This window comes from Leptonychotes weddellii, chromosome 16 (genome assembly GCF_054177405.1).
Source record: "Leptonychotes weddellii isolate Sample4059 chromosome 16, ASM5417740v2, whole genome shotgun sequence".
Lineage (NCBI taxonomy): Eukaryota > Metazoa > Chordata > Mammalia > Carnivora > Phocidae > Leptonychotes > Leptonychotes weddellii.
The window spans coordinates 23,246,324-23,258,377 of record NC_138384.1 but is presented as its reverse complement, the minus strand read 5'-3'; positions in this window follow the sequence as shown (position 1 = coordinate 23,258,377).

Below are 12,054 nucleotides of genomic sequence, written 5' to 3'. Positions count from 1 at the left end.
TCGCTCAACATAATACCCTCCAGTTCCATCCACGTCATTGCAAATGGCAAGATCTCATTCCTTTTGATGGCTGCATAATATTCCATTTTATATACATACCACATCTTCTTTATCCATTCATCTGTCGATGGACATCTTGGCTCTTTCCACAGTTTGGCTATTGTGGACATTGCTGCTATAAACATTGGGGTGCATGTACCCTTTCAGATCCCTACTTTTGTACCTTTGGGGTAAATACCCAGTAGTGCAATTGCTGGATCATATGGTAGCTCTATTCAGTTCATTTATTTTAATTGAGGTATGCTGTAATGTATGAAAATACCATAGTTGACTCACTTATTTTTCGTTGAAGGATCTCTGAGTTGCTTGCAAGTTTTGGCTGTTATGAGCAGTTCTGTTTTCTTTCAGCACTTTTAAGCACCAATATTTGTGTGGAGAAATAAAACTATTTGTCATTATTTTACTCTCTTGAGGGAGAGATTTTTTTTTTTTCTTACTGCTCTTTAGATTTTCTCTTTTTTGTTTTTATAAATTTTACTAAGATGTATTGTTATGTTTTTCTGTATATATTTATCCTACCTGAAGCTTATAGTGCTTGATAATCTGTTGCAACAAATATTATTCATCAGCTTTGGAAAATTCTTTATTTGTTTAATAATTTATTATTTATTATGTATTCATTTATTTCAAATTTATTTTATTATTTATTTAAAATTTATTTAAAATGTGCACATTTTCTCTTTCCCTTGTAGGCCTTTAATCACACATGTATTTGTCTTTTTGCGATCCTTTATTTTACATATATTTCATCCCTTTTCCTCCTTGTATTTCAGAGCGAATAGTCTTACTGATTTAGCTTCCAAATCATTAATCTTCTCTTCATCTGTGTCTCATCTGCTGTCAAACACATTGTGCTGAGTTCTCAAGATGAATAATTCTACATTCACATCTAGAATTTCCATTTGATTCTTTTACAGATTTCAGTTTTCTGATGATGTTCTTCACCTTGGTGTCTCTTTTTGAAGGCATCAGTAATTTTAAGCCTGATAACTCTAATATCTAGATCACCTGTCAAATCTCTGGCTACGGTCATTTTTTTTTTTTTTTCTCTTAGTCCTCTCTCTTGGGATTTCTATTGACCTTTCATTGAATGCTGGGTTTTGGCTATGAACAACTGAAGAGGCACTGTATGAGCCTTTAACTACTGGTGAGAGTATAGGCAGAACATTATAGTTCAACAGAGGTTGAGCTGGATTTTAGTCTCTGTAGGGCTTGGTCTTTTTAGAACTTACCATTATTTCCAGGGCGTAGTCTTTTGGGGTTCCAAACTGAAAGCTTGAGGTATTTATTAGAGCTTTTCTCCCTTGTTGGGACCTATATATCAGCTCTGTATATCCCAGTCACTATGAGGCTGCTCTCTCAACTCTTCTACCTTCTGGCTTCTTATGTCTGCTAAGCTTTTCCTGACCTGTGTCCTTACAAATGCATGGGAACCTCAAGGGGGAAAAATGAGAAGTATTTGGGCTTGCCTCAGTGAATTTTTCTTCTCTACAGAATCTGGGCCCTTCAAGCCTTGGTATCTTGCTAGTTCTCATGGCTTCAAGGAGATATTCCGGGAGTTTTATCTGCTATAGGTTAGTCTGCCATTTCTGAAAATAGAAATTCCAGACATCCTTTTGTATCTCATTTCACCATGAACTCCTCTCTTAGTATTAATCAGAACTGCAATTTTACATTTATTTGTATGATACTTTGAATAATTTATGTCTCTCCCATTAGACTGTAAAGTCCAAGAGGGAAGTGTCCTTGTGTATTTTTATGCATCATTGCATCCCAAATAACTAGAGTAGTGCCTGGTTCATAGTATGGAATTGAATATTATATGAATGAATGAATGATTAGGAAGTTTTTGAGTGTGTAGAGTGAATGGAACAAAACATTAAAAGTAGCAAGGCAAGAGTAAAATCCTAATCCAAAACAAAAGAACTGAAACAGTCATCGGGAAACATATTGTCTCATGGGATAGAACTTGTAAAAATGGCCACAGACAGTGGTAAGAACTGAGAAGCATATTTTATTCAAGCCTTTAGGAGAACTTGTGGGCAGAAAGGGTGTTGTTAAAGGCTCTGACAATTTAAATATTTGGACCCCAGAATATTTACAAGGATTAAACAAGATACAGCTTTGAAAAGTGCCCATCACAATGCCTGGAGAATATAGTAGATATTCAGCCCCAGTGGTTAACATAGTGCCATTCCCAAACAGTGAAAGCTGATATTTAAAATTCTGTGCATTTAGAATTCTTATACTCTACATTTTCAAAGGAGAGAGTTATTGTTGTTGATTATAAAATATCTCGAGATCTCATGTATGAAAGGGACTTTGGATATTACTGATATAAGATAAAATACACTAGAAGTGTGTTGACTCCCTGAGGGTTCTAACTAAAAATAAGTGGAAAGGCCTATTTTACAGCTTTGGTATTAAGATTGCTTTGGGGATAGGGGAAAAAATATATTTGATAAGTTAGCTTAAATTAATCAGGAGTGAGCATAATGTTTCATACAAGACAGTTCAAGTTAAAAATAAAGAACACTAATTATTTTTCAAATTTTAATTGCCATTGATCCCTTGCAAGTTAAATCAGAGGTTGCAACATCATCTCCGTATGCCAAGGAGCACAGTATATTGTTAGGACTGGGCATCGGAATCTTCCTTTCGTCTGGGAAAGAGACTGATTGATTTATTCATTCAGTACATGTGCATTGAGTGAATACTATGTGCCCACTCTGTCTTAGGCACATGGGTCACAGCCAGGTTGCCAGGGACTTTGTTTCACCTGAAGCATTACTCAGCACTCAGATATGGGAAGTTGAGAGAGATTAGACAACCAGAAATGAATGTATAAATGTATTATCTGGATGGAGGGTCCGATAGGACACATTTAATGCGAGGAGCAGCAAGTATGGCATACATAGACTCTGGCCTGGCCTTCTACAGGGCCTGAGAATGTCATTGTTCTCCAGCAGTGAAACTTTTAATGCACATCTCCGAAGAATGGTGTGAGGCTAGATGGCTGGATTGAAGAGCAAGATCTAATGTGACAGTCAGCATATGATATAGATGACTCTTCTATGAGGCAGTATAACTTCATGATGAAGAGCAGGTGGGCAGCCTGATGTCAAATCCTGATTCCACCACTTGTTAACTGGATAACCCCAGACAAGATACTTACCTTCTGCATCTTCATCTTACTTCATCATCAGTGAGATAATGATTGCACCTATTTCATAAGGTGGTTCTTAAGGCTTGGGTGAGATAATGCACATTGATGCTTTAGCAAATAGAAGCTGCTAGTCCTTTTCAGACGTGACATAAATAAAAGAAGATGCATGTAGGACAACCTTGGCCTTCCCCACCTTCCAAAAGGCATATTGACAAAAGAGCATCATTTCAAATTCCTAGAACTGCCACTTTTTTTTTTTTTTGCACTCAATTCAGAAGAGGTGTTATTGTTAGAACATCCTTGCCAAAATGTTAGTGACCCTTGACAAGCACCATTAGTTGAAGCCCCAGCGAGCACAGTGTGCTCAGCAGGGGTCCACAGTAACTCATCAGCTTGCATTGTTTTCAACAGATGCTCCAGAGCTAAACAATCTGTGCAGTGGGTTAGTCCTACCCACACACCATCCACAGAAGTGATCTGAGATATTTATAATAAATACCAGGGGGAAATATGGATACTTAGCCAATTACATGAAATTGCTGTTATTTTCCCTAATGGATCCCTTGTAAAATGTCTGGAGAGGACATTACAGCAAGTGAATACTAAGAAAATCCAATAACATTTTTCTCTTATGTGTGAAATATTTCTTTTTATCATCAACTGTCATATCAATTCTTCTGTGACCAAAAGGAAGCATGCATCTGCTATTTTACAAAGACAGGAACAATTAATGGTGAACTTAATTTCCCCCTGAGTATAACCTATTACACAGAAAGAATTAATTTCACCTTGTTAAGAAGCTATTATAAGATGTCTGCTTACCTGATCTATTTATTCTGTTTATCTAATGAGAGAACATTCCTACCCACTTCATTATGGAGTCCCTACCATATGCTGGGACAGCTACGAGGTCTTTGGGATACAGAAATGAAGAAGACAAAGTCCTCTTCCTGGAGGAGCTAAGGTGCTAGAAGTAGATACATCATACATGATAGGAGATACATCAACACACATAGACAGGTATGAAACACCAGGGTAAGAACAAGTGAGGAGGGAGCAAGTGCAAAAGAAGGAAGAGAGGTCATTTGAATATTAAGCCCAGATTTGGAATAGATCATACTCATGGATGTTGAAATCCCCTAGGAATCTAAAAAGGGGTAGTTTGTACGGGTCAATTGGGGTCCTGCTTGCCTTAGGCAAATTGTAGGGAATGAGGAACAGTTGCTTGGAGATGGCAGGATGAGCTTTTTTCAAAAAGAACAATAATAGCCCTGTCGTTGGAAGACAGAGGTGTCTTCCCCCATCCCAACTAATGGGCTGTAAAAACATCGTTGGTTTACACGGCAGAAAACTTGAGTGAGAACTTGATTTCTGTTAAGATAGGAGGGAAAGAAAGCAATCGGTGAAATTTGAGGATGAGAAGGAATTTGGAATATAATAATGAGAGTTCCAGAAGGAGCAGATCAGGAAAGCAGAGTTACAGAAGAAAATAATCTGTTGGGAAGGTTACCCTGTTTGATGACTATGGATTATGGTGATGAAAGGGGTCATAGGAAATAACTTTCAACATCTTAAAGTATTTTGCTATCAGACTTGCTCTGGCCCAGGCTCAGGGTCCTGGACAGTATTTGGCTTGGTCTCTGAGATCTCTGTAACAAAGTTTGCAGCAGACTGATGAGTTTCCTGCTTTTGGTGGTGGTTATCTTTTAGCCTAAAGAGTAAAATCAATGGCCCTCGTTGGGAAGTTCTGGAGAGTGACCTATTCTGAACAGACTTACACTATTTGCAGCAGTTCCATAGAATCTGCTCAGCCCCCAAAGTCATTTGGAACAACGCAGTGGTTTTTTGATAAAGGACAGCATAAAGATGCATGAAAACAAGAAGAGATTTGATGAGAATCACCAGCTTGGGATATGTCAACATACCTTCATGAACTGAGAAATGGAGGATTCACAAAGTTAAGATATTATCAAAAAGATTTGTCAGTATCTTATGATCAGGTATAGATAGATGAGAGCACACAGTGAAGGGTTGCAGGTCAGCTGCTTCTTTGCTCTCAGATTCATCACCTCCCCTTCCTGTGCTCTGTTTTTGTCACAGACAAGTGCATTTACTTTGCCTTCTGGCCTCCAGTTGGGTTGGGCAGTGGAAGGCACTGGCAGACTTCTGGAGGGCTGAAGGAGGGGACAAATTAGGAAGGTTTTGCTTCCTTCCTCTGTGTTTCTGCTGTCACCTCCAGAAGTGACTTGAGTCCCCTCTTTGGGTCCAGCTACCACAGGAAAGTCCTTCTCTCCATGCTCTTGGTACCTTTACTCTAGTTCTTCCTGCCAGGATGGTCTGGCTTCTCTGTCTAAGGCACCAAGTTCTGCTGCTCTTTGCACAGCCCTGGTGTGGTAACAGTTTCCTGCTCTCGCTACACTCCAGGTCACCTCACTGTCAGCCTAGGCTCTTTATTTCTTCCAATACTTTAAATAACCGATTTTCTTAGGTGCAGTCCCTTTGAAAAATCTGGAGAGGTTTCTTACTTTTTTCCTGCCATATCTTCTTTGTTACAGACGGCAAAGCGTCCATAAAAATGGCTTGATTGCTGTTGTCCATGGTGAGGTAGATGGCCAAGTGAGTGGGGATGTAGGTTAAGGCCCTTTCCTGAAATGACCTTCATGGTATGTGCTTTTCCAGATGCATGCATCTGTTAGAATAATCTTCCCTTCTTTTAATTACAAAGAAATTTCGACCTTTAAGGCCTCACATAATTGTCCTCAGTTTAGTTTAGGTAGCTGAAACTTTTACCATGCCTTTGTCAATTTGTTTAGGCCACAAAGCTTCCCTCCCCCCCCCCCCCCGCCCCAATGGGGAGAGGACACTGCCTGGAAGCTGGAGACAACCCTTTTCTAGAGGCAGCCCTGTCTGTGTCTGGAAGTCTTTCATTATTTCAAGTTTCTTCACCTCAGCATCTGCTCATAACCTCTAAAAGTGAGCTTTTACTGATGAGTGTTCTAGGAAAATAAAGACAGTTCACAGCGCAGTTGAAAATAAGGACTGGATGTCACAGAATACAAGGACAATGGCAATTGCCCAGGACACTCAGAACAGCTATTCACTGCTCTCTCCTCTCTGTGTTTGGAGCGCCCTGGGCAATTGTCTTCCATTCTGTGCCATTGGCCTTCTGCCTTAAATGGTGGTAGTAGATGTTTTATAGGAAGAGAGATGCCCTCATGGGAATAAGCAAACCCTGGATTATCATGCAGGGCCAAAATACTAACGCCATGATCCTCTATAATACCATTAACATTGTTTCTGGCTGCCACAACTCAGACTGGACCAACAGTCCTGCATCTAATACCAGCAGGTGACACAAACACCATGAAATGTATGGACTCTGACCACAGAATGCTGAGGTTACTCAACAAACATTCGATTAGTAGCTCATATTCTAGACCATGTATTTGCAGGTTAGAATCGCTGAAACTCTGGCAGCCTCTGAAGGCCTAATAACTACATTTTTTTTTTTTTACAATTAATAACTTAGGGAAGAAATTCATAGAGGTGGTTCAGACAAAAATCTAATCGGTTTTTGTCTGAATTAGTAAGCTTTTACTATATTATGAAATTCTAAGCAACAAAACTGTACTTGAACCAATATGAGCCAATTTTAAGACTTTCTTTAGTGTATTTATCACTTTCACTACAGAAAGATGAATGTAGCCACATGAGTTGGCCTCAGATTTATGAAAAAACTTTCTGGTTTTAGAGCTTTTTGGATTTCAGAATTGTAGATAAATGATGGTGGACCTGAGTGCACATCAGATCATATAAGGAGTTTTTCATGGCTTATTGCAAAGGTTGCAAACTGCTGGCCTGGGGATGGAATCTTGTGTGTGGACATGTTTTTCTTTGCCATCTACAGGATGGGGACATACAGTACTTAAGTAGATAAATGGTAGCAAAAGCTTAAAAACCAGATTATACATTAGCAAATGTTTTTCTTTGAAAAACAGAAGCATCTGTTAACATTGGATCTTGATCCAATTCCTGGACAATTTAATTATTTTTCTCAGTATTAGTTTCCTCATCAAACCAATAAGAATGGTGATAGCTATCCTGTGGGTTTATTTTGAAGGTCAAATGAGAAAATGCACACTGAAGTTTTAGCAGGGTGTCTGGTTATTTAAAAAATAGTTATTGTTTCATTATGTTATTGTTGAAGTGTTACTATTTTAAGTCAGTTTTCCCTATTGTTCTATATCATGGAATTCACATAAATTGTAATACTTGTAATAGCACTTTGGGTTAAACTGTAGGAGTGCTAGGGACTTGTGAAAAAGTTGAGTTTTCTTAAAATGAAGTAATTATGATGATAAAAAATTAAAAATGAGGGAAGCTTTAAAATATTGAACATGAATATTTTCAAATTTTTAAGTGAGAAATTGCACTCAGCTTTTAAATATTAACTTTATTTGTTTATAATAATAATAATAATAATACTTTTTCTTTGAGGATAATTGTAGACCCACATGCAATGTAAGAAATAATACAGAGAGGTCCTGTGTGCCTTTTTACCCTGTTTCCTCCAATTGTAACACCTTGCAGAACTACAGTACAAGATCTCAGCCAGGATACTGACATTGATACAGTCAAGATACAATATTTCCATCATCACAAACATTCATCATGTTGCCCTTTTATTGCCAAACCCAATTCCCTCCTACCCCCACCCCCTCTTTAATCACTAGCAATCTAAATTGTTCTTCATTTCTATAATTTTGTCATTTCAAAATGGAATCATACAGTATGTAACCTTTTGGGAATGGCTTTTTTCACTGGGCATAGATTCTCTAGAGAGTCACTCAGGTTGTTCTATGTATCAACAGTTCACTTCTTTTGATTGCTGAGCAGTACTCCATGCTTTAGATAAACCGTAGTTGGTTTAGCCATTCACCTGTTGAAGGACATTGCACTGTTTTCAGTTTTTGACTATTATGAATAAAGCTCCTATCAATATCTCTTCAACAGGTGTTTGTGTGAATGTAAGTCTTTATTTCTCTGGGATAAATGCCCAAGATCACAAATGCCAGGTTGTATTGTAATTGCATGGCTAGTTTTTAAAGAAACTGCCAAACTGTTTTTCAGAGTGGCTGTAGTGTTGTATATTTTCACCAGCAATGTATGATGATCCTGCTTCTTCACCTCCTTGCCAGCATTTGGTGCTGTCACAAGTTTTATTTTAGTCATTTTGATAGTTATGTAGTGATACCTTATTGTTGTTTCAGTTTGCATTTCCTTAATGACTTAAGATGTTGAACACATTTCCATGTGCATATTTGTCATCTCTATGTCCTCTTTGGTGAAATGTCTCTTCATATCTTTTGCCCATTTTCTTATTGGATTATTTCTTTTTTGACTGTTGCATTTTGAAAGTTCTTTATATATTATAGATAGTAGTCCTTTGTTGGATTATGTGGTTTACCAATATTTCTCCCAAAATGTAGCTTGTCTGTTCATCCTCATAGCAGGGTCTTTTGTAGACAAAAAGTTTTCAATTTTGAGGAAATCCATTTTATTTTTTTTTCTTTTTATGGATTATGCATTTGATGTCAAGCCTAAGAACTCTTTGCCTATATTAGATCCTGAAGAATTTCTCCTAGTTTTTTTTTCATTTGAAAGTTTTATTTGACATTTAAGTTCATGATTTAAGTTTTGTATGAGATACGAGACTTCAGCCAAGATTCCTTCTTTTTTGGGGAGGGCCATGGATGCCCAATTGCTAGAGCACCCATTTGTTGAAAAGGCTGTCTTTCCTCCGTGCAATTGCTTTTGCATCTTTGTAAATGATTTTTACTTTTATCAGATTCCTTTTTGTTTTGATAATGTTCTTTAGCCACTTTTTTGTGGTAGTCTGGTGGTGACAATTTCTCTTAATTTTCCCTCATTGCACATTGTTTTATTTCTCTTTCATTCTTTTTTAAAAATTATTTATTTATTTATCTATCTATCTATTTATTTATTTATTTATTTTAGAGCGATAAAGAGAGCATGGGAGGGAGGGGTAAGGGAGAGGGAGAGAGAAACCCAAGCAGACTCTGTGCCGAGCATGGAGCATGACACAGGGCTCGATCTCAGGACCCTGAGATCAGACCTGAGCCAGAACTAAGAGTCAGACACATAACCAACTGCACCACCCAGGTGCCCCCTGATTATATACTTTTAAGTTGGGAGGGAATTAGGGACAGTACAAGCCTTCAAGGTATTTTGGAAACAAGGTTTCTAGGACCTTGAGGGGGCTGGCTATTGTTAGCAACAGGTCATTTATTACTGTTTAGTAAAAACTCAGTCATGAGACTCTTCAGATGTTTATCAGTGGGCTATATGCTTGGAGGATGATTGCCAACATATATCTTGGGGGGTGGTAAGAGATAAAGGAAGTTTCCAAAGGAATTTTTGTATGTTAAAGTAAACGTACAGGATCCTGGGGGTTGGGCTAAGATGACCTTTTGCCCTTAACATTGAGGCAGCTGAGCTCCCAGAGGAATGTTCCTCTGCCTGTGTCAAGAACTTGTCAGTGGGCTGTAAGTAGTGAGGGAATTTAATTTTTTTCTTTTGCCTTTGTTTCCCACATCATTTATCATGGCTGTTTTTTAAATTTTTGTCAGATAACTCTAACATCTGTCTCATCTCAGTGTTGGCACTGTCTTTTTTCATTTAGTTTCAGATCTTCTTGGTTCTTGCTAAGGCGAGTGACTTTTCTTTCTTGTATTTTGCTAGGAGACTCTGGATCCTATTTAAAATTTCTATTTTAGTTGGCTTTCTCCAGCAGTAGAAGCCAGGTGGAGGTTGAAATTTAGGTTCAACACCTGTCCATCACTGAAACCCAATGTGGAGGTAGAGCTCCTTGTTACAACTGGGCAGGGGTAGGAACCCAGCTCCTTTGTGGTCTCTACTGGCATGATGGTAGCGGTGGCCTCATTACCACTGGGTGATTGTGAAAGTCTTAACTTTCTACTAAGCCTCCTCTGACACCACTCCAGTGGGGAAGAGGAGGAGTGCCTTGTGACTCCTAGGTGGGAACGGAAGTCCTGATTCCTTACTGGATTTTCTTTAACACCACCTGGGCAGGGGTGTTGGGGCACCTTTTTATAGCTTGCAAGACTGGGAGTCTTGGCTTCTCTCCTGGCCTTTGCTTGTATAGAGGAAAGCGGGGCCAGAGCAGTTTCTCCTGTGGTGTGACCAAGACAGCATTAATATTTCCCTCTGCTTGACCAAACTGTTGACAGCTCCTTTCTGTCTTTAGGTCTGTAGACTTTCCTTTCCTTATAGCATTTATTTTAGAAAACTTGCAATTGCTTACTCTGCCTCTTTGAGATGCACATTTTTTTAAAAAAGCTTCTAGCCAGTTTTATAACCCAGGAATGTCTTTCTCAAGGACCTTGGAGCCATCTTTTTGAAATGTAAATATGGAAGGAGATAGTACCTCTATCTTCCAGTGTCTGTGGAAGAGTAAGAGCCTACATTCAGTGGTAGGTCACCAATTAGCAAACACAGATGAACTAATTACAGAGAAGAACATTTGCACACTCAAGAATAACAATGTGCTGGACACATCCCATTGATCAACCTCCTCCCAACAATCCTCTAGTACTTTTCCACTAGCTCATCTCCAGCACTTAAAAACCTTCTGCCTTTTGTTGAAGTAGTTGAGTTTAGTCTCTCTCTCCCCTATTGCAATGGTCTTGAATAATTGGTTAACTTTGTCCCAAGCAATTTTTGTTTTGTTTTGTTTTGTTTTGTTTTGTTTTGGTAAGTGTTTGGTTGGTTGGAGTGGAGTGATAATTGTTTTAGGAGTTTCTGTTTTGCTAGACTGCCCCTTTCTTGGTCCTTTGGCTGGAGAAAGTGGGATCTACACCCATGGGCATTTCTGGATTGCTGTCTTTTTTTTTTTTTTTTTTTTAACTCCAAATCTGGGATATATGAGCTAAAGAAAAAGCCCAGGGAACTCACTACTATGTCGTTCCTCAAGTCCCATGGTTCTTAATCAGCCTGACTTCTCTCCACCTTTCAGCATCTTTTTTGGTTTGTTTTATATATATTGTGCAGGGTTTTTAGTTATACTTAGTGGGGGGAGTAGGGGGAAACCTCTACCCCATCTCTCCAAAAGTGAAAGTCCTAACTCTTAATTTTTTAACATCACATTTGTCCTTCAATGGCTACTTTACTTCTTCAAACTCTTGGCAGTTGTTATTAGGGAGAGGAATTTTGTTCTTATAAGTGATAATATATTAAGTTTTTTTTAAAAAAACAATTACTCAAGAATTTATCACAGTTGACATTATATTTAAGAAATCAAACAGCTCTTTATCTTTCATAACTAAATGTAATGTTGAAACAAGTTGTGATAATAGGAATGGGTTTAGAATTTAATCACACTCTTCTATGTCAAATATTTCAAAGCCATGACAAGGCTGTAATTCGTGAGTGTATCTCTCTTATGAACACAGTCTTCTGGTAGTTAGCTTGTGTGCTGAGTAACAGCAACATCAACAAAACACATGGGCTGCCAATGGACAGAAGCAGCAGAAATGTAAGATAGATTTCAGCCCGCTGTCTGGAGCTGCTCCTTACAAAGGCTCCTGTCTGGACTGCTCACCTTTTCCTCATCATCCACAAACCATATCTTGGTCTACCTATCATGTTCTTTGGATACCTTGGACCAACCATGTCTCCTTCAGTGGCTCTTCACACACAGTGTCCAGATGCCCAACAACACAGTTAATATCTGACTGTTGACATAGTTGCGCAAGTGGTAGAGGAACTCGTTGGCCACATGCAGCATG